Genomic DNA, 25812 nt, shown 5'->3' with positions numbered 1-25812 from the left:
ACGCTAACCCTGGTTGTCCTGACGCTAACCCTGGTTGTCCTGACGCTAACCCTAGTTGTCCTGACGCTAACCCTAGTTGTCCTGACGCTAACCCTAGTTGTACTGACGCTAACCCTAGTTGTCCTGATGCTAACCCTAGTTGTCCTGACGCTAACCCTAGTTGTCCTGACGCTAACCCTAGTTGTACTGAAGCTAACCCTAGTTGTCCTGACGATAACCCTAGTTGTCCTGACGCTAACCCTACTTGTCCTGACGCTAACCCTAGTTGTCCTGACGCTAACCCTACTTGTCCTGATGCTAACCCTAGTTGTCCTGACGCTAACCCTAGTTGTCCTGACGCTAACCCTAGTTGTCCTGACGCTAACCCTACTTGTCCTGACGCTAACCCTAGTTGTCCTGACGTGAACCCTAGTTTTCCTGACGCTAACCCTAGTTGTCCTGACGCTAACCCTAGTTGTCCTGATTCTAACCCTACTTGTCCTGACGCTAACCCTAGTTGTCCTGACACTAACCCTAGTTGTCCTGACGCTAACCCTAGTTGTCCTGATGCTAACCCTAGTTGTCCTGACGCTAACCCTACTTGTCCTGACGCTAACCCTAGTTGTCCTGACGCTAACCCTAGTTGTCCTGACGCTAACCCTAGTTGTCCTGAGGCTAACCCTAGTTGTCCTGACGCTAACCCTAGTTGTCCTGATGCTAACCCTAGTTGTCCTGACGCTAACCCTAGTTGTCCTGACGCTAACCCTAGATGTCCTGACGCTAACCCTACTTGTCCTGACGCTAACCCTGGTTGTCCTGACGCTAACCCTACTCGTCCTGACGCTAACCCTAGTTGTCCTGACGCTAACCCTAGTTGTCCTGACGCTAACCCTAGTTGTCCTGACGCTAATCCTTCTTGTCCTGACGCCAACCATAGTTGTCCTGACGCTAACCCTACTTGTCCTGACGCTAACCCTAGTTGTCCTGACGCTAACCCTAGTTGTCCTGACGCTAACCCTACTTGTCCTGACGCTAACCCTACTTGTCCTGACGCTAACCCTACTTGTCCTGACGCTAACCCTAGTTGTCCTGACGCTAACCCTACTTGTCCTGACGCTAACCCTACTTGTCCTGATGCTAACCCTAGTTGTCCTGACGCTCACTCTAGTTGTCCTGACGCTAACCCTACTTGTCCTGACGCTAACCCTAGTTGTCCTGACGATAACCCTACTTGTCCTGACGCTAACCCTAGTTGACCTGACGCTAACCCTAGTTGTCCTGACGCTAACGCTACTTGTCCTGACGCTAACCCTAGTTGTCCTGACGCTAACCCTAGTTGTCCTGACGCTAACCCTAGTTGTCCTGACGCTAACCCTAGTTGTCCTGACGCTAACCCTAGTTGTCCTGACGCTAACCCTACTTGTCCTGACGCTAAACCTAGTTGTCCTTACGCTAACCCTAGTTGTCCTGACGCTAACCCTACTTGTCCTGAAGCTAACCCTAGTTGTCCTGACGCTAACCCTAGTTGTCCTGACGCTAACCCTAGTTGTCCTGACGCTAACCCTACTTGTCCTGACGCTAACCCTACTTGTCCTGACGCTAACCCTAGTTGTCCTGACGCTAACCCTAGTTGTCCTGACGCTAACCCTACTTGTCCTGATGCTAACCCTAGTTGTCCTGACGCTCACTCTAGTTGTCCTGACGCTAACCCTACTTGTCCTGACGCTAACCCTAGTTGTCCTGACGATAACCCTACTTGTCCTGACGCTAACCCTAGTTGTCCTGACGCTAACCCTAGTTGTCCTGACGCCAACTCTATTTGTCCTGACGCTAACCCTAGTTTTCCTGACGCTAACCCTAGTTGTCCTGACGCTAACGCTACTTGTCCTGACGCTAACCCTAGTTGTCCTGACGCTAACCCTAGTTGTCCTGACGCTAACCCTAGTTGTCCTGACGCTAACCCTAGTTGTCCTGATGCTAACCCTACTTGTCCTGACGCTAAACCTAGTTGTCCTGACGCTAACCCTACTTGTCCTGACGCTAACCTTAGTTGTCCTGACGCTAACCCTAGTTGTCCTGACGCTAACCCTAGTTGTCCTGACGCTAAACCTAGTTGTCCTGACGCTAACCCTAGTTGTCCTGAGGCTAACCCTAGTTGCCCTGACGCTAACCCTAGTTGTCCTGACGCTAACCCTAGTTGTCCTGAAGCTAACCCTACTTGTCCTGACGCTAACCCTAGTTGTCCTGACGCTAACCCTAGTTGTCCTGACGCTAACCCTACTTGTCCTGACGCTAACCCTACTTGTCCTGATGCTAACCCTAGTTGTCCTGACGCTAACCCTAGTTGTCCTGACGCTAACCCTACTTGTCCTGACGCTAACCCTAGTTGTCCTGACGCTAACCCTAGTTGTCCTGACGCTAACCCTACTTGTCCTGACGCTAACCCTAGTTGTCCTGACGTTAACCCTAGTTGTCCTGACGTTAACCCTAGTTGTCCTGACGCTAACCCTACTTGTCCTGACGCTAACCCTAGTTGTCCTGACGCTAACCCTAGTTGTCCTGACGCTAACCCTAGTTGTCCTGACGCTAACCCGAGTTGTCCTGACGCTAACCCTAGTTGTCCTGACGCTAACCCTAGTTGTCCTAACGCTAACCCTAGTTGTCCTGACGCTAACCCGAGTTGACCTGACGCTATCCCGAGTTGTCCTGACGCTAACCCTAGTTGTCCTGACGCTAACCCTAGTTGTCCTGACGCTAACCCGAGTTGTCCTGACGCTAACCCGAGTTGTCCTGACGCTAACCCCAGTTGTCCTGACGCTAACCCGAGTATTCCTGACGCTAACCCGAGTTGTCCTGACGCTAACCCGAGTTGTCCTGACGCTAACCCGAGTTGTCCTGACGATAACCCGAGTTGTCCTGACGCCAACCCGAGTTGTCCTGACGCTAACCCGAGTTGTCCTGACGCTAACCCGAGTTGTCCTGACGCTAACCCGAGTTGTCCTGAAGCTAACCCGAGTTGTCCTGACGCTAACCCGAGTTGTCCTGATGCTAACCCTAATTGTCCTGACGCTTACCCGAGTTGTCCTGACGCTAACCCTAGTTGTCCTGACGCTAACCCTAGTTGTCCTGACGCTAACCCTAGTTGTCCTGACGCTAACCCTACTTGTCCTGACGCTAACTATAGTTGTCCTGACGCTAACCCTAGTTGTCCTGACGCTAACCCTAGTTGTCCTGACGCTAACCCTACTTGTCCTGACGCTAACCCTAGTTGTCCTGACGCTAACCCTAGTTGTCCTGACGCTAACCCTACTTGTCCTGACGCTAACCCTAGTTGTCCTGACGCTAACCCTAGTTGTCCTGACGCTAACCCTAGTTGTCCTGACGCCTACCCTAGTTGTCCTGACGCCTACCCTAGTTGTCCTGATGCCAACCCTAGTTGTCCTGACGCCAACCCTAGTTGTCCTGACGCTAACCCTAGTTGTCCTGACGCTAACCCTAGTTGTCCTGACGCCAACCCTAGTTGTCCTGACGCTAACCCTAGTTGTCCTGATGCTAACCCTAGTTGTCCTGACGCTAACCCTAGTTGTCCTGACGCTAACCCTAGTTGTCCTGACGCTAACCCGAGTTGTCCTGACGCTAACCCTAATTGTCCTGACGCTAACCCTAGTTGTCCTGACGCTAACCCTAATTGTCCTGACGCTAACCCTAGTTGTCCTGACGCTAACCCTAGTTGTCCTGACGCTAACCCGAGTTGTCCTGAAGCTAACCCGAGTGGTCCTGACGCTAACCCTAATTGTCCTGACGCTAACCCTAGTTGTCCTGACGCTAACCCTAATTGTCCTGACGCTAACCCTAGTTGTCCTGACGCTAACCCTAGTTGTCCTGACGCTAACCCGAGTTGTCCTGAAGCTAACCCGAGTTGTCCTGACGCTAACCTGAGTTTTCCTGACGCTAACCCTAATTGTCCTGACGCTAACCCGAGTTGTCCTGACGCCAACCCTAGTTGTCCTGACGCTAACCCTAGTTGTCCTGACGCTAACTCTAGTTGTCCTGACGCTAACCCTACTTGTCCTGACGCTAACCCTACTTGTCCTGAAGCTAACCCTAGTTTTCCTGACGATAACCCTAGTTGTCCTGACGCTAACCCTACTTGTCCTGACGTTAACCCTAGTTGTCCTGACGCTAACCCTAGTTGTCCTGATGCTAACCCTACTTGTCCTGACGCTAACCCTAGTTGTCCTGACGCTAACCCTAGTTGTCCTGACACTAACCCTAGTTGTCCTGACGCTAACCCTAGTTGTCCTGATGCTAAACCTAGTTGTCCTGACGCTAACCCTAGTTGTCCTGACGCTAACCCTACTTGTCCTGACGCTAACCCTAGTTGTCCTGACGATAACCCTAGTTGTCCTGACGCTAACCCTAGTTGTCCTGACGCTTACCCTAGTTATCCTGACGCTAACCCTATTTGTCCTGACGCTAACCCTAGTTGTCCTGACGCTAACCCTAGTTGTCGTGATGCTAACCCTAGTTGTCCTGACGCTAACCCTAGATGTCCTGACGCTAACCCTACTTGTCCTGACGCTAACCCTGGTTGTCCTGACGCTAACCCTGGTTGTCCTGACGCTAACCCTAGTTGTCCTGACGCTAACCCTAGTTGTCCTGACGCTAACCCTAGTTGTACTGACGCTAACCCTAGTTGTCCTGATGCTAACCCTAGTTGTCCTGACGCTAACCCTAGTTGTCCTGACGCTAACCCTAGTTGTACTGAAGCTAACCCTAGTTGTCCTGACGCTAACCCTAGTTGTCCTGACGCTAACCCTACTTGTCCTGACGCTAACCCTAGTTGTCCTGACGCTAACCCTACTTGTCCTGATGCTAACCCTAGTTGTCCTGACGCTAACCCTAGTTGTCCTGACGCTAACCCTAGTTGTCCTGACGCTAACCCTACTTGTCCTGACGCTAACCCTAGTTGTCCTGATGTGAACCCTAGTTTTCCTGACGCTAACCCTAGTTGTCCTGACGCTAACCCTAGTTGTCCTGATTCTAACCCTACTTGTCCTGACGCTAACCCTAGTTGTCCTGACACTAACCCTAGTTGTCCTGACGCTAACCCTAGTTGTCCTGATGCTAACCCTAGTTGTCCTGACGCTAACCCTACTTGTCCTGACGCTAACCCTAGTTGTCCTGACGCTAACCCTAGTTGTCCTGACGCTAACCCTAGTTGTCCTGAGGCTAACCCTAGTTGTCCTGACGCTAACCCTAGTTGTCCTGATGCTAACCCTAGTTGTCCTGACGCTAACCCTAGTTGTCCTGACGCTAACCCTAGATGTCCTGACGCTAACCCTACTTGTCCTGACGCTAACCCTGGTTGTCCTGACGCTAACCCTACTCGTCCTGACGCTAACCCTAGTTGTCCTGACGCTAACCCTAGTTGTCCTGACGCTAACCCTAGTTGTCCTGACGCTAATCCTTCTTGTCCTGACGCCAACCATAGTTGTCCTGACGCTAACCCTACTTGTCCTGACGCTAACCCTAGTTGTCCTGACGCTAACCCTAGTTGTCCTGACGCTAACCCTACTTGTCCTGACGCTAACCCTACTTGTCCTGACGCTAACCCTACTTGTCCTGACGCTAACCCTAGTTGTCCTGACGCTAACCCTACTTGTCCTGACGCTAACCCTACTTGTCCTGATGCTAACCCTAGTTGTCCTGACGCTCACTCTAGTTGTCCTGACGCTAACCCTACTTGTCCTGACGCTAACCCTAGTTGTCCTGACGATAACCCTACTTGTCCTGACGCTAACCCTAGTTGTCCTGACGCTAAACCTAGTTGTCCTGACGCTAACGCTACTTGTCCTGACGCTAACCCTAGTTGTCCTGACGCTAACCCTAGTTGTCCTGACGCTAACCCTAGTTGTCCTGACGCTAACCCTAGTTGTCCTGACGCTAACCCTAGTTGTCCTGACGCTAACCCTACTTGACCTGACGCTAAACCTAGTTGTCCTTACGCTAACCCTAGTTGTCCTGACGCTAACCCTACTTGTCCTGAAGCTAACCCTAGTTGTCCTGACGCTAACCCTAGTTGTCCTGACGCTAACCCTAGTTGTCCTGACGCTAACCCTACTTGTCCTGACGCTAACCCTACTTGTCCTGACGCTAACCCTAGTTGTCCTGACGCTAACCCTAGTTGTCCTGACGCTAACCCTACTTGTCCTGATGCTAACCCTAGTTGTCCTGACGCTCACTCTAGTTGTCCTGACGCTAACCCTACTTGTCCTGACGCTAACCCTAGTTGTCCTGACGATAACCCTACTTGTCCTGACGCTAACCCTAGTTGTCCTGACGCTAACCCTAGTTGTCCTGACGCCAACTCTATTTGTCCTGACGCTAACCCTAGTTTTCCTGACGCTAACCCTAGTTGTCCTGACGCTAACGCTACTTGTCCTGACGCTAACCCTAGTTGTCCTGACGCTAACCCTAGTTGTCCTGACGCTAACCCTAGTTGTCCTGACGCTAACCCTAGTTGTCCTGATGCTAACCCTACTTGTCCTGACGCTAAACCTAGTTGTCCTGACGCTAACCCTACTTGTCCTGACGCTAACCTTAGTTGTCCTGACGCTAACCCTAGTTGTCCTGACGCTAACCCTAGTTGTCCTGACGCTAAACCTAGTTGTCCTGACGCTAACCCTAGTTGTCCTGAGGCTAACCCTAGTTGCCCTGACGCTAACCCTAGTTGTCCTGACGCTAACCCTAGTTGTCCTGAAGCTAACCCTACTTGTCCTGACGCTAACCCTAGTTGTCCTGACGCTAACCCTAGTTGTCCTGACGCTAACCCTACTTGTCCTGACGCTAACCCTACTTGTCCTGATGCTAACCCTAGTTGTCCTGACGCTAACCCTAGTTGTCCTGACGCTAACCCTACTTGTCCTGACGCTAACCCTAGTTGTCCTGACGCTAACCCTAGTTGTCCTGACGCTAACCCTACTTGTCCTGACGCTAACCCTAGTTGTCCTGACGTTAACCCTAGTTGTCCTGACGTTAACCCTAGTTGTCCTGACGCTAACCCTACTTGTCCTGACGCTAACCCTAGTTGTCCTGACGCTAACCCTAGTTGTCCTGACGCTAACCCTAGTTGTCCTGACGCTAACCCGAGTTGTCCTGACGCTAACCCTAGTTGTCCTGACGCTAACCCTAGTTGTCCTAACGCTAACCCTAGTTGTCCTGACGCTAACCCGAGTTGACCTGACGCTATCCCGAGTTGTCCTGACGCTAACCCTAGTTGTCCTGACGCTAACCCTAGTTGTCCTGACGCTAACCCGAGTTGTCCTGACGCTAACCCGAGTTGTCCTGATGCTAACCCCAGTTGTCCTGACGCTAACCCGAGTATTCCTGACGCTAACCCGAGTTGTCCTGACGCTAACCCGAGTTGTCCTGACGCTAACCCGAGTTGTCCTGACGATAACCCGAGTTGTCCTGACGCCAACCCGAGTTGTCCTGACGCTAACCCGAGTTGTCCTGACGCTAACCCGAGTTGTCCTGACGCTAACCCGAGTTGTCCTGAAGCTAACCCGAGTTGTCCTGACGCTAACCCGAGTTGTCCTGATGCTAACCCTAATTGTCCTGACGCTTACCCGAGTTGTCCTGACGCTAACCCTAGTTGTCCTGACGCTAACCCTAGTTGTCCTGACGCTAACCCTAGTTGTCCTGACGCTAACCCTACTTGTCCTGACGCTAACTATAGTTGTCCTGACGCTAACCCTAGTTGTCCTGACGCTAACCCTAGTTGTCCTGACGCTAACCCTACTTGTCCTGACGCTAACCCTAGTTGTCCTGACGCTAACCCTAGTTGTCCTGACGCTAACCCTACTTGTCCTGACGCTAACCCTAGTTGTCCTGACGCTAACCCTAGTTGTCCTGACGCTAACCCTAGTTGTCCTGACGCCTACCCTAGTTGTCCTGACGCCTACCCTAGTTGTCCTGATGCCAACCCTAGTTGTCCTGACGCCAACCCTAGTTGTCCTGACGCTAACCCTAGTTGTCCTGACGCTAACCCTAGTTGTCCTGACGCCAACCCTAGTTGTCCTGACGCTAACCCTAGTTGTCCTGATGCTAACCCTAGTTGTCCTGACGCTAACCCTAGTTGTCCTGACGCTAACCCTAGTTGTCCTGACGCTAACCCGAGTTGTCCTGACGCTAACCCTAATTGTCCTGACGCTAACCCTAGTTGTCCTGACGCTAACCCTAATTGTCCTGACGCTAACCCTAGTTGTCCTGACGCTAACCCTAGTTGTCCTGACGCTAACCCGAGTTGTCCTGAAGCTAACCCGAGTTGTCCTGACGCTAACCTGAGTTTTCCTGACGCTAACCCTAATTGTCCTGACGCTAACCCGAGTTGTCCTGACGCCAACCCTAGTTGTCCTGACGCTAACCCTAGTTGTCCTGACGCTAACCCTAGTTGTCCTGACGCTAACCCTACTTGTCCTGACGCTAACCCTACTTGTCCTGAAGCTAACCCTAGTTTTCCTGACGATAACCCTAGTTGTCCTGACGCTAACCCTACTTGTCCTGACGCTAACCCTAGTTGTCCTGACGATAACCCTAGTTGTCCTGACGCTAACCCTAGTTGTCCTGACGCTTACCCTAGTTATCCTGACGCTAACCCTAGTTGTCCTGACGCTAACCCTAGTTGTCCTGACGCTAACCCTAGTTGTCCTGATGCTAACCCTAGTTGTCCTGACGCTAACCCTAGATGTCCTGAAGCTAACCCTACTTGTCCTGACGCTAACCCTGGTTGTCCTGACGCTAACCCTGGTTGTCCTGACGCTAACCCTAGTTGTCCTGACGCTAACCCTAGTTGTCCTGACGCTAACCCTAGTTGTACTGACGCTAACCCTAGTTGTCCTGATGCTAACCCTAGTTGTCCTGACGCTAACCCTAGTTGTCCTGACGCTAACCCTAGTTGTACTGATGCTAACCCTAGTTGTCCTGACGCTAACCCTAGTTGTCCTGACGCTAACCCTACTTGTCCTGACGCTAACCCTAGTTGTCCTGACGCTAACCCTACTTGTCCTGATGCTAACCCTAGTTGTCCTGACGCTAACCCTAGTTGTCCTGACGCTAACCCTAGTTGTCCTGACGCTAACCCTACTTGTCCTGACGCTAACCCTAGTTGTCCTGACGTGAACCCTAGTTTTCCTGACGCTAACCCTAGTTGTCCTGACGCTAACCCTAGTTGTCCTGATTCTAACCCTACTTGTCCTGACGCTAACCCTAGTTGTCCTGACACTAACCCTAGTTGTCCTGACGCTAACCCTACTTGTCCTGACGCTAACCCTAGTTGTCCTGACGCTAACCCTACTTGTCCTGACGCTAACCCTAGTTGTCCTGACGCTAACCCTAGTTGTCCTGACGCTAACCCTAGTTGTCCTGAGGCTAACCCTAGTTGTCCTGACGCTAACCCTAGTTGTCCTGATGCTAACCCTAGTTGTCCTGACGCTAACCCTAGTTGTCCTGACGCTAACCCTAGATGTCCTGACGCTAACCCTACTTGTCCTGACGCTAACCCTGGTTGTCCTGACGCTAACCCTACTTGTCCTGACGCTAACCCTAGTTGTCCTGACGCTAACCCTAGTTGTCCTGACGCTAACCCTAGTTGTCCTGACGCTAACCCTAGTTGTCCTGACGCTAATCCTTCTTGTCCTGACGCCAACCATAGTTGTCCTGACGCTAACCCTACTTGTCCTGACGCTAACCCTAGTTGTCCTGACGCTAACCCTAGTTGTCCTGACGCTAACCCTACTTGTCCTGACGCTAACCCTACTTGTCCTGACGCTAACCCTACTTGTCCTGACGCTAACCCTAGTTGTCCTGACGCTAACCCTAGTTGTCCTGACGCTAACCCTACTTGTCCTGATGCTAACCCTAGTTGTCCTGACGCTCACTCTAGTTGTCCTGACGCTAACCCTACTTGTCCTGACGCTAACCCTAGTTGTCCTGACGATAACCCTACTTGTTATGACGCTAACCCTAGTTGTCCTGACGCTAACCCTAGTTGTCCTGACGCTAACGCTACTTGTCCTGACGCTAACCCTAGTTGTCCTGACGCTAACCCTACTTGTCCTGACGCTAACCCTAGTTGTCCTGACGCTAACCCTACTTGTCCTGATGCTAACCCTAGTTGTCCTGACGCTAACCCTAGTTGTCCTGACGCTAACCCTAGTTGTCCTGACGCTAACCCTACTTGTCCTGACGCTAACCCTAGTTGTCCTGACGTGAACCCTAGTTTTCCTGACGCTAACCCTAGTTGTCCTGACGCTAACCCTAGTTGTCCTGATTCTAACCCTACTTGTCCTGACGCTAACCCTAGTTGTCCTGACACTAACCCTAGTTGTCCTGACGCTAACCCTACTTGTCCTGACGCTAACCCTAGTTGTCCTGACGCTAACCCTACTTGTCCTGACGCTAACCCTAGTTGTCCTGACGCTAACCCTAGTTGTCCTGACGCTAACCCTAGTTGTCCTGAGGCTAACCCTAGTTGTCCTGACGCTAACCCTAGTTGTCCTGATGCTAACCCTAGTTGTCCTGACGCTAACCCTAGTTGTCCTGACGCTAACCCTAGATGTCCTGACGCTAACCCTACTTGTCCTGACGCTAACCCTGGTTGTCCTGACGCTAACCCTACTTGTCCTGACGCTAACCCTAGTTGTCCTGACGCTAACCCTAGTTGTCCTGACGCTAACCCTAGTTGTCCTGACGCTAACCCTAGTTGTCCTGACGCTAATCCTTCTTGTCCTGACGCCAACCATAGTTGTCCTGACGCTAACCCTACTTGTCCTGACGCTAACCCTAGTTGTCCAGACGCTAACCCTAGTTGTCCTGACGCTAACCCTACTTGTCCTGACGCTAACCCTACTTGTCCTGACGCTAACCCTACTTGTCCTGACGCTAACCCTAGTTGTCCTGACGCTAACCCTAGTTGTCCTGACGCTAACCCTACTTGTCCTGATGCTAACCCTAGTTGTCCTGACGCTCACTCTAGTTGTCCTGACGCTAACCCTACTTGTCCTGACGCTAACCCTAGTTGTCCTGACGATAACCCTACTTGTCCTGACGCTAACCCTAGTTGTCCTGACGCTAACCCTAGTTGTCCTGACGCTAACGCTACTTGTCCTGACGCTAACCCTAGTTGTCCTGACGCTAACCCTAGTTGTCCTGACGCTAACCCTAGTTGTCCTGACGCTAACCCTAGTTGTCCTGACGCTAACCCTAGTTGTCCTGACGCTAACCCTACTTGTCCTGACGCTAAACCTAGTTGTCCTTACGCTAACCCTAGTTGTCCTGACGCTAACCCTACTTGTCCTGACGCTAACCCTAGTTGTCCTGACGCTAACCCTAGTTGTCCTGACGCTAACCCTAGTTGTCCTGACGCTAACCCTACTTGTCCTGACGCTAACCCTACTTGTCCTGACGCTAACCCTAGTTGTCCTGACGCTAACCCTAGTTGTCCTGACGCTAACCCTACTTGTCCTGACGCTAACCCTAGTTGTCCTGACGCTAACCCTAGTTGTCCTGACGCTCACTCTAGTTGTCCTGACGCTAACCCTACTTGTCCTGACGCTAACCCTAGTTGTCCTGACGATAACCCTACTTGTCCTGACGCTAACCCTAGTTGTCCTGACGCTAACCCTAGTTGTCCTGACGCTAACCCTAGTTGTCCTGACGCCAACTCTATTTGTCCTGACGCTAACCCTAGTTTTCCTGACGCTAACCCTAGTTGTCCTGACGCTAACGCTACTTGTCCTGACGCTAACCCTAGTTGTCCTGACGCTAACCCTAGTTGTCCTGACGCTAACCCTAGTTGTCCTGACGCTAACCCTACTTGTCCTGACGCTAACCCTACTTGTCCTGACGCTAAACCTAGTTGTCCTGACGCTAACCCTACTTGTCCTGACGCTAACCTTAGTTGTCCTGACGCTAACCCTAGTTGTCCTGACGCTAACCCTAGTTGTCCTGACGCTAAACCTAGTTGTCCTGACGCTAACCCTAGTTGTCCTGAGGCTAACCCTAGTTGCCCTGACGCTAACCCTAGTTGTCCTGACGCTAACCCTAGTTGTCCTGAAGCTAACCCTACTTGTCCTGACGCTAACCCTAGTTGTCCTGACGCTAACCCTAGTTGTCCTGACGCTAACCCTACTTGTCCTGACGCTAACCCTACTTGTCCTGACGCTAACCCTAGTTGTCCTGACGCTAACCCTAGTTGTCCTGACGCTAACCCTACTTGTCCTGATGCTAACCCTAGTTGTCCTGACGCTCACTCTAGTTGTCCTGACGCTAACCCTACTTGTCCTGACGCTAACCCTAGTTGTCCTGACGATAACCCTACTTGTCCTGACGCTAACCCTAGTTGTCCTGACGCTAACCCTAGTTGTCCTGACGCTAACGCTACTTGTCCTGACGCTAACCCTAGTTGTCCTGACGCTAACCCTAGTTGTCCTGACGCTAACCCTAGTTGTCCTGACGCTAACCCTAGTTGTCCTGACGCTAACCCTAGTTGTCCTGACGCTAACCCTACTTGTCCTGACGCTAAACCTAGTTGTCCTTACGCTAACCCTAGTTGTCCTGACGCTAACCCTACTTGTCCTGACGCTAACCCTAGTTGTCCTGACGCTAACCCTAGTTGTCCTGACGCTAACCCTAGTTGTCCTGACGCTAACCCTACTTGTCCTGACGCTAACCCTACTTGTCCTGACGCTAACCCTAGTTGTCCTGACGCTAACCCTAGTTGTCCTGACGCTAACCCTACTTGTCCTGACGCTAACCCTAGTTGTCCTGACGCTAACCCTAGTTGTCCTGACGCTCACTCTAGTTGTCCTGACGCTAACCCTACTTGTCCTGACGCTAACCCTAGTTGTCCTGACGATAACCCTACTTGTCCTGACGCTAACCCTAGTTGTCCTGACGCTAACCCTAGTTGTCCTGACGCTAACCCTAGTTGTCCTGACGCCAACTCTATTTGTCCTGACGCTAACCCTAGTTTTCCTGACGCTAACCCTAGTTGTCCTGACGCTAACGCTACTTGTCCTGACGCTAACCCTAGTTGTCCTGACGCTAACCCTAGTTGTCCTGACGCTAACCCTAGTTGTCCTGACGCTAACCCTAGTTGTCCTGACGCTAACCCTACTTGTCCTGACGCTAAACCTAGTTGTCCTGACGCTAACCCTACTTGTCCTGACGCTAACCTTAGTTGTCCTGACGCTAACCCTAGTTGTCCTGACGCTAACCCTAGTTGTCCTGACGCTAAACCTAGTTGTCCTGACGCTAACCCTAGTTGTCCTGAGGCTAACCCTATTTGCCCTGACGCTAACCCTAGTTGTCCTGACGCTAACCCTAGTTGTCCTGAAGCTAACCCTACTTGTCCTGACGCTAACCCTAGTTGTCCTGACGCTAACCCTAGTTGTCCTGACGCTAACCCTACTTGTCCTGACGCTAACCCTACTTGTCCTGACGCTAACCCTAGTTGTCCTGACGCTAACCCTAGTTGTCCTGACGCTAACCCTACTTGTCCTGACGCTAACCCTAGTTGTCCTGACGCTAACCCTAGTTGTCCTGACGCTAACCCTACTTGTCCTGACGCTAACCCTAGTTGTCCTGACGTTAACCCTAGTTGTCCTGACGTTAACCCTAGTTGTCCTGACGCTAACCCTACTTGTCCTGACGCTAACCCTAGTTGTCCTGACGCTAACCCTAGTTGTCCTGACGCTAACCCTAGTTGTCCTGACGCTAACCCGAGTTGTCCTGACGCTAACCCTAGTTGTCCTGACGCTAACCCTAGTTGTCCTAACGCTAACCCTAGTTGTCCTGACGCTAACCCGAGTTGACCTGACGCTATCCCGAGATGTCCTGACGCTAACCCTAGTTGTCCTGACGCTAACCCTAGTTGTCCTGACGCTAACCCGAGTTGTCCTGACGCTAACCCGAGTTGTCCTGACGCTAACCCCAGTTGTCCTGACGCTAACCCGAGTATTCCTGACGCTAACCCGAGTTGTCCTGACGCTAACCCGAGTTGTCCTGACGCTAACCCGAGTTGTCCTGACGATAACCCGAATTGTCCTGACGCCAACCCGAGTTGTCCTGACGCTAACCCGAGTTGTCCTGACGCTAACCCGAGTTGTCCTGACGCTAACCCGAGTTGTCCTGAAGCTAACCCGAGTTGTCCTGACGCTAACCCGAGTTGTCCTGATGCTAACCCTAATTGTCCTGACGCTTACCCGAGTTGTCCTGACGCTAACCCTAGTTGTCCTGACGCTAACCCTAGTTGTCCTGACGCTAACCCTAGTTGTCCTGACGCTAACCCTACTTGTCCTGACGCTAACTATAGTTGTCCTGACGCTAACCCTACTTGTCCTGACGCTAACCCTAGTTGTCCTGACGCTAACCCTACTTGTCCTGACGCTAACCCTAGTTGTCCTGACGCTAACCCTAGTTGTCCTGACGCTAACCCTACTTGTCCTGACGCTAACCCTAGTTGTCCTGACGCTAACCCTAGTTGTCCTGACGCCTACCCTAGTTGTCCTGACGCCTACCCTAGTTGTCCTGATGCCAACCCTAGTTGTCCTGACGCCAACCCTAGTTGTCCTGACGCTAACCCTAGTTGTCCTGACGCTAACCCTAGTTGTCCTGACGCCAACCCTAGTTGTCCTGACGCTAACCCTAGTTGTCCTGATGCTAACCCTAGTTGTCCTGACGCTAACCCTAGTTGTCCTGACGCTAACCCTAGTTGTCCTGACGCTAACCCGAGTTGTCCTGACGCTAACCCTAATTGTCCTGACGCTAACCCTAGTTGTCCTGACGCTAACCCTAATTGTCCTGACGCTAACCCTAGTTGTCCTGACGCTAACCCTAGTTGTCCTGACGCTAACCCGAGTTGTCCTGAAGCTAACCCGAGTTGTCCTGACGCTAACCTGAGTTTTCCTGACGCTAACCCTAATTGTCCTGACGCTAACCCGAGTTGTCCTGACGCCAACCCTAGTTGTCCTGACGCTAACCCTAGTTGTCCTGACGCTAACCCTAGTTGTCCTGACGCTAACCCTACTTGTCCTGACGCTAACCCTACTTGTCCTGAAGCTAACCCTAGTTTTCCTGACGATAACCCTAGTTGTCCTGACGCTAACCCTACTTGTCCTGACGCTAACCCTAGTTGTCCTGACGCTAACCCTAGTTGTCCTGATGCTAACCCTACTTGTCCTGACGCTAACCCTAGTTGTCCTGACGCTAACCCTAGTTGTCCTGACACTAACCCTACTTGTCCTGACGCTAACCCTACTTGTCCTGACGCTAAACCTAGTTGTCCTGACGCTAACCCTACTTGTCCTGACGCTAACCTTAGTTGTCCTGACGCTAACCCTAGTTGTCCTGACGCTAACCCTAGTTGTCCTGACGCTAAACCTAGTTGTCCTGACGCTAACCCTAGTTGTCCTGAGGCTAACCCTAGTTGCCCTGACGCTAACCCTAGTTGTCCTGACGCTAACCCTAGTTGTCCTGAAGCTAACCCTGGTTGTCCTGACGCTAACCCTGGTTGTCCTGACGCTAACCCTAGTTGTCCTGACGCTAACCCTAGTTGTCCTGACGCTAACCCTACTTGTCCTGACGCTAACCCTACTTGTCCTGACGCTAACCCTAGATGTCCTGACGCTAACCCTACTTGTCCTGACGCTAACCCTAGTTGTCCTGACGCTAACCCTAGTTGTCCTGACGCTAACCCTACTTGTCCTGACGCTAACCCTACTTGTCCTGACGCTCACTCTAGTTGTCCTGACGCTAACCCTACTTGTCCTGACGCTAACCCTAGTTGTCCTGACGATAACCCTACTTGTCCTGACGCTAACCCTAGTTGTCCTGACGCTAACCCTAGTTGTCCTGACGCTAACCCTAGTTGTCCTGACGCTAACTCTATTTGTCCTGACGCTAACCCTAGTTTTCCTGACGCTAACCCTAGTTGTCCTGACGCTAACGCTACTTGTCCTGACGCTAACCCTAGTTGTCCTGACGCTAACCCTAGTTGTCCTGACGCTAACCCTAGTTGTCCTGACGCTAACCCTAGTTGTCCTGACACTAACCCTAGTTGTCCTGACGCTAACCCTACTTGTCCTGACGCTAACCCTAGTTGTCCTGACGCTAACCCTACTTGTCCTGACGCTAACCCTAGTTGTCCTGACGCTAACCCTAGTTGTCCTGACGCTAACCCTAGTTGTCCTGAGGCTAACCCTAGTTGTCCTGACGCTAACCCTAGTTGTCCTGATGCTAACCCTAGTTGTCCTGACGCTAACCCTAGTTGTCCTGACGCTAACCCTAGATGTCCTGACGCTAACCCTACTTGTCCTGACGCTAACCCTGGTTGTCCTGACGCTAACCCTACTTGTCCTGACGCTAACCCTAGTTGTCCTGACGCTAACCCTAGTTGTCCTGACGCTAACCCTAGTTGTCCTGACGCTAACCCTAGTTGTCCTGAAGCTAATCCTTCTTGTCCTGACGCCAACCATAGTTGTCCTGACGCTAACCCTACTTGTCCTGACGCTAACCCTAGTTGTCCTGACGCTAACCCTAGTTGTCCTGACGCTAACCCTACTTGTCCTGACGCTAACCCTACTTGTCCTGACGCTAACCCTACTTGTCCTGACGCTAACCCTAGTTGTCCTGACGCTAACCCTCGTTGTCCTGACGCTAACCCTACTTGTCCTGATGCTAACCCTAGTTGTCCTGACGCTCACTCTAGTTGTCCTGACGCTAACCCTACTTGTCCTGACGCTAACCCTAGTTGTCCTGACGATAACCCTACTTGTCCTGACGCTAACCCTAGTTGTCCTGACGCTAACCCTAGTTGTCCTGACGCTAACGCTACTTGTCCTGACGCTAACCCTAGTTGTCCTGACGCTAACCCTAGTTGTCCTGACGCTAACCCTAGTTGTCCTGACGCTAACCCTAGTTGTCCTGACGCTAACCCTAGTTGTCCTGACGCTAACCCTACTTGTCCTGACGCTAAACCTAGTTGTCCTTACGCTAACCCTAGTTGTCCTGACGCTAACCCTACTTGTCCTGACGCTAACCCTAGTTGTCCTGACGCTAACCCTAGTTGTCCTGACGCTAACCCTACTTGTCCTGACGCTAACCCTACTTGTCCTGACGCTAACCCTAGTTGTCCTGACGCTAACCCTAGTTGTCCTGACGCTAACCCTACTTGTCCTGATGCTAACCCTAGTTGTCCTGACGCTCACTCTAGTTGTCCTGACGCTAAACCTACTTGTCCTGACGCTAACCCTAGTTGTCCTGACGATAACCCTACTTGTCCTGACGCTAACCCTAGTTGTCCTGACGCTAACCCTAGTTGTCCTGACGCTAACCCTAGTTGTCCTGACGCCAACTCTATTTGTCCTGACGCTAACCCTAGTTTTCCTGACGCTAACCCTAGTTGTCCTGACGCTAACGCTACTTGTCCTGACGCTAACCCTAGTTGTCCTGACGCTAACCCTAGTTGTCCTGACGCTAACCCTAGTTGTCCTGACGCTAACCCTAGTTGTCCTGACGCTAACCCTACTTGTCCTGACGCTAAACCTAGTTGTCCTGACGCTAACCCTACTTGTCCTGACGCTAACCTTAGTTGTCCTGACGCTAACCCTAGTTGTCCTGACGCTAACCCTAGTTGTCCTGACGCTAAACCTAGTTGTCCTGACGCTAACCCTAGTTGTCCTGAGGCTAACCCTAGTTGCCCTGACGCTAACCCTAGTTGTCCTGACGCTAACCCTAGTTGTCCTGAAGCTAACCCTACTTGTCCTGACGCTAACCCTAGTTGTCCTGACGCTAACCCTAGTTGTCCTGACGCTAACCCTACTTGTCCTGACGCTAACCCTACTTGTCCTGACGCTAACCCTAGTTGTCCTGACGCTAACCCTAGTTGTCCTGACGCTAACCCTACTTGTCCTGACGCTAACCCTAGTTGTCCTGACGCTAACCCTAGTTGTCCTGACGCTAACCCTACTTGTCCTGACGCTAACCCTACTTGTCCTGACGTTAACCCTAGTTGTCCTGACGTTAACCCTAGTTGTCCTGACGCTAACCCTACTTGTCCTGACGCTAACCCTAGTTGTCCTGACGCTAACCCTACTTGTCCTGACGCTAACCCTAGTTGTCCTGACGCTAACCCTAGTTGTCCTGACGCCAACTCTATTTGTCCTGACGCTAACCCTAGTTTTCCTGACGCTAACCCTAGTTGTCCTGACGCTAACGCTACTTGTCCTGACGCTAACCCTAGTTGTCCTGACGCTAACCCTAGTTGTCCTGACGCTAACCCTAGTTGTCCTGACGCTAACCCTAGTTGTCCTGACGCTAACCCTACTTGTCCTGACGCTAAACCTAGTTGTCCTGACGCTAACCCTACTTGTCCTGACGCTAACCTTAGTTGTCCTGACGCTAACCCTAGTTGTCCTGACGCTAACCCTAGTTGTCCTGACGCTAACCCTAGTTGTCCTGAGGCTAACCCTAGTTGTCCTGACGCTAACCCTAGTTGTCCTGATGCTAACCCTAGTTGTCCTGACGCTAACCCTAGTTGTCCTGACGCTAACCCTAGATGTCCTGACGCTAACCCTACTTGTCCTGACGCTAACCCTGGTTGTCCTGACGCTAACCCTAGTTGTCCTGACGCTAACCCTAGTTGTCCTGACGCCAACGCTAGTTGTCCTGACGCTAACCCTAGTTGTCCTGATGCTAACCCTAGTTGTCCTGACGCTAACCCTAGTTGTCCTGACGCTAACCCGAGTTGTCCTGACGCTAACCCTAATTGTCCTGACGCTAACCCTAGTTGTCCTGACGCTAACCCTAGTTGTCCTGACGCTAACCCTAATTGTCCTGACGCTAACCCTAGTTGTCCTGACGCTAACCCGAGTTGTCCTGAAGCTAACCCGAGTTGTCCTGACGCTAACCTGAGTTTTCCTGACGCTAACCCTAATTGTCCTGACGCTAACCCGAGTTGTCCTGACGCCAACCCTAGTTGTCCTGACGCTAACCCTAGTTGTCCTGACGCTAACCCTAGTTGTCCTGACGCTAACCCTACTTGTCCTGACGCTAACCCTACTTGTCCTGAAGCTAACCCTAGTTTTCCTGACGATAACCCTAGTTGTCCTGACGCTAACCCTACTTGTCCTGACGCTAACCCTAGTTGTCCTGACGCTAACCCTAGTTGTCCTGATGCTAACCCTAGTTGTCCTGATGCTAACCCTACTTGTCCTGACGCTAACCCTAGTTGTCCTGACGCTAACCCTAGTTGTCCTGACACTAACCCTAGTTGTCCTGACGCTAACCCTAGTTGTCCTGATGCTAAACCTAGTTGTCCTGACGCTAACCCTAGTTGTCCTGACGCTAACCCTACTTGTCCTGACGCTAACCCTAGTTGTCCTGACGATAACCCTAGTTGTCCTGACACTAACCCTAGTTGTCCTGACACTAACCCTAGTTGTCCTGACGCTTACCCTAGTTATCCTGACGCTAACCCTAGTTGTCCTGACGCTAACCCTAGATGTCCTGAAGCTAACCCTACTTGTCCTGACGCTAACCCTGGTTGTCCTGACGCTAACCCTGGTTGTCCTGACGCTAACCCTAGTTGTCCTGACGCTAACCCTAGTTGTACTGACGCTAACCCTAGTTGTCCTGACGCTAACCCTACTTGTCCTGACGCTAACCCTAGATGTCCTGACGCTAACCCTACTTGTCCTGACGCTAACCCTAGTTGTCCTGACGCTAACCCTAGTTGTCCTGACGCTAACCCTACTTGTCCTGATGCTAACCCTAGTTGTCCTGACGCTCACTCTAGTTGTCCTGACGCTAACCTACTTGTCCTGACGCTAACCCTAGTTGTCCTGACGATAACCCTACTTGTCCTGACGCTAACCCTAGTTGTCCTGACGCTAACCCTAGTTGTCCTGACGCTAACCCTAGTTGTCCTGACGCTAACTCTATTTGTCCTGACGCTAACCCTAGTTTTCCTGACGCTAACCCTAGTTGTCCTGACGCTAACGCTACTTGTCCTGACGCTAACCCTACTTGTCCTGACGCTAACCCTAGTTGTCCTGACGCTAACCCTAGTTGTCCTGACGCTAACCCTAGTTGTCCTGACGCTAACCCTACTTGTCCTGACGCTAAACCTAGTTGTCCTTACGCTAACCCTAGTTGTCCTGACGCTAACCCTACTTGTCCTGACGCTAACCCTAGTTGTCCTGACGCTAACCCTAGTTGTCCTGACGCTAACCCTAGTTGTCCTGACGCTAACCCTACTTGTCCTGACGCTAACCCTACTTGTCCTGACGCTAACCCTAGTTGTCCTGACGCTAACCCTAGTTGTCCTGACGCTAACCCTACTTGTCCTGATGCTAACCCTAGTTGTCCTGACGCTCACTCTAGTTGTCCTGACGCTAACCCTACTTGTCCTGACGCTAACCCTAGTTGTCCTGACGATAACCCTACTTGTCCTGACGCTAACCCTAGTTGTCCTGACGCTAACCCTAGTTGTCCTGATGCTAACCCTAGTTGTCCTGACGCTAACCCTAGTTGTCCTGACGCCAACTCTATTTGTCCTGACGCTAACCCTAGTTTTCCTGACGCTAACCCTAGTTGTCCTGACGCTAACGCTACTTGTCCTGACTCTAACCCTAGTTGTCCTGACGCTAACCCTAGTTGTCCTGACGCTAACCCTAGTTGTCCTGACGCTAACCCTAGTTGTCCTGACGCTAACCCTACTTGTCCTGACGCTAAACCTAGTTGTCCTGACGCTAACCCTACTTGTCCTGACGCTAACCTTAGTTGTCCTGACGCTAACCCTAGTTGTCCTGACGCTAACCCTAGTTGTCCTGACGCTAAACCTAGTTGTCCTGACGCTAACCCTAGTTGTCCTGAGGCTAACCCTAGTTGCCCTGACGCTAACCCTAGTTGTCCTGACCCTAACCCTAGTTGTCCTGAAGCTAACCCTACTTGTCCTGACGCTAACCCTAGTTGTCCTGACGCTAACCCTACTTGTCCTGACGCTAACCCTACTTGTCCTGACGCTAACCCTAGTTGTCCTGACGCTAACCCTAGTTGTCCTGACGCTAACCCTACTTGTCCTGACGCTAACCCTAGTTGTCCTGACGCTAACCCTAGTTGTCCTGACGCTAACCCTACTTGTCCTGACGCTAACCCTAGTTGTCCTGACGTTAACCCTAGTTGTCCTGACGTTAACCCTAGTTGTCCTGACGCTAACCCTACTTGTCCTGACGCTAACCCTAGTTGTCCTGACGCTAACCCTAGTTGTCCTGACGCTAACCCTAGTTGTCCTGACGCTAACCCGAGTTGTCCTGACGCTAACCCGAGTTGTCCTGACGCTAACCCTAGTTGTCCTGACGCTAACCCTAGTTGTCCTAACGCTAACCCTAGTTGTCCTGACGCTAACCCGAGTTGACCTGACGCTATCCCGAGTTGTCCTGACGCTAACCCTAGTTGTCCTGACGCTAACACTAGTTGTCCTGACGCTAACCCGAGTTGTCCTGACGCTAACCCCAGTTGTCCTGACGCTAACCCGAGTATTCCTGACGCTAACCCGAGTTGTCCTGACGCTAACCCGAGTTGTCCTGACGCTATCCCGAGTTGTCCTGACGATAACCCGAGTTGTCCTGACGCCAACCCGAGTTGTCCTGACGCTAACCCGAGTTGTCCTGACGCTAACCCGAGTTGTCCTGACGCTAACCCGAGTTGTCCTGAAGCTAACCCGAGTTGTCCTGACGCTAACCCGAGTTGTCCTGATGCTAACCCTAATTGTCCTGACGCTTACCCGAGTTGTCCTGACGCTAACCCTAGTTGTCCTGACGCTAACCCTAGTTGTCCTGACGCTAACCCTAGTTGTCCTGACGCTAACCCTACTTGTCCTGACGCTAACTATAGTTGTCCTGACGCTAACCCTAGTTGTCCTGACGCTAACCCTAGTTGCCCTGACGCTAACCCTACTTGTCCTGACGCTAACCCTAGTTGTCCTGACGCTAACCCTAGTTGTCCTGACGCTAACCCTACTTGTCCTGACGCTAACCCTAGTTGTCCTGACGCTAACCCTAGTTGTCCTGACGCCTACCCTAGTTGTCCTGACGCCTACCCTAGTTGTCCTGACGCCAACCCTAGTTGTCCTGACGCCAACCCTAGTTGTCCTGACGCTAACCCTAGTTGTCCTGACGCTAACCCTAGTTGTCCTGACGCCAACCCTAGTTGTCCTGACGCTAACCCTAGTTGTCCTGATGCTAACCCTAGTTGTCCTGACGCTAACCCTAGTTGTCCTGACGCTAACCCTAGTTGTCCTGACGCTAACCCGAGTTGTCCTGACGCTAACCCTAATTGTCCTGACGCTAACCCTAGTTGTCCTGACGCTAACCCTAATTGTCCTGAAGCTAACCCTAGTTGTCCTGACGCTAACCCTAGTTGTCCTGACGCTAACCCGAGTTGTCCTGAAGCTAACCCGAGTTGTCCTGACGCTAACCTGAGTTTTCCTGACGCTAACCCTAATTGTCCTGACGCTAACCCGAGTTGTCCTGACGCCAACCCTAGTTGTCCTGACGCTAACCCTAGTTGTCCTGACGCTAACCCTAGTTGTCCTGACGCTAACCCTACTTGTCCTGACGCTAACCCTACTTGTCCTGAAGCTAACCCTAGTTTTCCTGACGATAACCCTAGTTGTCCTGACGCTAACCCTACTTGTCCTGACGCTAACCCTAGTTGTCCTGACGCTAACCCTAGTTGTCCTGATGCTAACCCTACTTGTCCTGACGCTAACCCTAGTTGTCCTGACGCTAACCCTAGTTGTCCTGACACTAACCCTACTTGTCCTGACGCTAACCCTAGTTGTCCTGATGCTAAACCTAGTTGTCCTGACGCTAACCCTAGTTGTCCTGACGCTAACCCTACTTGTCCTGACGCTAACCCTAGTTGTCCTGACGATAACCCTAGTTGTCCTGACGCTAACCCTAGTTGTCCTGACGCTTACCCTAGTTATCCTGACGCTAACCCTAGTTGTCCTGACGCTAACCCTAGATGTCCTGACGCTAACCCTACTTGTCCTGACGCTAACCCTGGTTGTCCTGACGCTAACCCTGGTTGTCCTGACGCTAACCCTAGTTGTCCTGACGCTAACCCTAGTTGTACTGACGCTAACCCTAGTTGTCCTGACGCTAACCCTACTTGTCCTGACGCTAACCCTAGATGTCCTGACGCTAACCCTACTTGTCCTGACGCTAACCCTGGTTGTCCTGACGCTAACCCTGGTTGTCCTGACGCTAACCCTAGTTGTCCTGACGCTAACCCTAGTTGTACTGACGCTAACCCTAGTTGTCCTGATGCTAACCCTAGTTGTCCTGACGCTAACCCTAGTTGTCCTGACGCTAACCCTAGTTGTACTGATGCTAACCCTAGTTGTCCTGACGCTAACCCTAGTTGTCCTGACGCTAACCCTACTTGTCCTGACGCTAACCCTAGTTGTCCTGACCCTAACCCTACTTGTCCTGATGCTAACCCTAGTTGTCCTGACGCTAACCCTAGTTGTCCTGACGCTAACCCTAGTTGTCCTGACGCTAACCCTACTTGTCCTGACGCTAACCCTAGTTGTCCTGACGTGAACCCTAGTTTTCCTGACGCTAACCCTAGTTGTCCTGACGCTAACCCTAGTTGTCCTGACGCTAACCCTGGTTGTCCTGACGCTAACCCTAGTTGTCCTGACGCTAACCCTAGTTGTCCTGACGCTAACCCTAGTTGTACTGACGCTAACCCTAGTTGTCCTGATGCTAACCCTAGTTGTCCTGACGCTAACCCTAGTTGTCCTGACGCTAACCCTAGTTGTACTGATGCTAACCCTAGTTGTCCTGACGCTAACCCTAGTTGTCCTGACGCTAAGCCTACTTGTCCTGACGCTAACCCTAGTTGTCCTGACGCTAACCCTACTTGTCCTGATGCTAACCCTAGTTGTCCTGACGCTAACCCTAGTTGTCCTGACGCTAACCCTAGTTGTCCTGACGCTAACCCTACTTGTCCTGACGCTAACCCTAGTTGTCCTGACGTGAACCTTAGTTTTCCTGACGCTAACCCTAGTTGTCCTGACGCTAACCCTAGTTGTCCTGACGCTAACCCTACTTGTCCTGACGCTAACCCTAGTTGTCCTGACACTAACCCTAGTTGTCCTGACGCTAACCCTACTTGTCCTGACGCTAACCCTAGTTGTCCTGACGCTAACCCTACTTGTCCTGACGCTAACCCTAGTTGTCCTGACGCTAACCCTAGTTGTCCTGACGCTAACCCTAGTTGTCCTGAGGCTAACCCTAGTTGTCCTGACGCTAACCCTAGTTGTCCTGATGCTAACCCTAGTTGTCCTGACGCTAACCCTAGTTGTCCTGACGCTAACCCTAGATGTCCTGACGCTAACCCTACTTGTCCTGACGCTAACCCTGGTTGTCCTGACGCTAACCCTACTTGTCCTGACGCTAACCCTAGTTGTCCTGACGCTAACCCTAGTTGTCCTGACGCTAACCCTAGTTGTCCTGACGCTAACCCTAGTTGTCCTGACGCTAATCCTTCTTGTCCTGACGCCAACCATAGTTGTCCTGACGCTAACCCTACTTGTCCTGACGCTAACCCTAGTTGTCCTGACGCTAACCCTACTTGTCCTGACGCTAACCCTACTTGTCCTGACGCTAACCCTACTTGTCCTGACGCTAACCCTACTTGTCCTGACGCTAACCCTAGTTGTCCTGACGCTAACCCTACTTGTCCTGATGCTAACCCTAGTTGTCCTGAATCTCACTCTAGTTGTCCTGACGCTAACCCTACTTGTCCTGACGCTAACCCTAGTTGTCCTGACGATAACCCTACTTGTCCTGACGCTAACCCTAGTTGTCCTGACGCTAACCCTAGTTGTCCTGACGCTAACCCTAGTTGTCCTGACGCTAACTCTATTTGTCCTGACGCTAACCCTAGTTTTCCTGACGCTAACCCTAGTTGTCCTGACGCTAACGCTACTTGTCCTGACGCTAACCCTAGTTGTCCTGACGCTAACACTAGTTGTCCTGACGCTAACCCTAGTTGTCCTGACGCTAACCCTAGTTGTCCTGACGCTAACCCTACTTGTCCTGACGCTAAACCTAGTTGTCCTGACGCTAACCCTAGTTGTCCTGACGCTAACCCTACTTGTCCTGACGCTAACCCTAGTTGTCCTGACGCTAACCCTAGTTGTCCTGACGCTAACCCTAGTTGTCCTGACGCTAACCCTACTTGTCCTGACGCTAACCCTACTTGTCCTGACGCTAACCCTACTTGTCCTGACGCTAACCCTAGTTGTCCTTACGCTAACCCTAGTTGTCCTGACGCTAACCCTACTTGTCCTGATGCTAACCCTAGTTGTCCTGACGCTCACTCTAGTTGTCCTGACGCTAACCCTACTTGTCCTGACGCTAACCCTAGTTGTCCTGACGATAACCCTACTTGTCCTGACGCTAACCCTAGTTGTCCTGACGCTAACCCTAGTTGTCCTGACGCTAACCCTAGTTGTCCTGACGCTAACCCTAGTTGTCCTGACGCTAACTCTATTTGTCCTGACGCTAACCCTAGTTTTCCTGACGCTAACCCTAGTTGTCCTGACGCTAACGCTACTTGTCCTGACGCTAACCCTAGTTGTCCTGACGCTAACCCTAGTTGTCCTGACGCTAACCCTAGTTGTCCTGACGCTAACCCTAGTTGTCCTGACGCTAACCCTACTTGTCCTGACGCTAATCCTTCTTGTCCTGACGC

This window comes from Phyllobates terribilis, unplaced genomic scaffold, assembly GCF_046119375.1.
Source record: "Phyllobates terribilis strain yellow unplaced genomic scaffold, ASM4611937v1 Scaffold_72__1_contigs__length_7157903, whole genome shotgun sequence".
Taxonomy (NCBI): Eukaryota; Metazoa; Chordata; class Amphibia; order Anura; family Dendrobatidae; genus Phyllobates; species Phyllobates terribilis.
The sequence above is the reverse complement of the archived record's forward strand: the minus strand, read 5'-3'. Positions refer to the sequence as shown.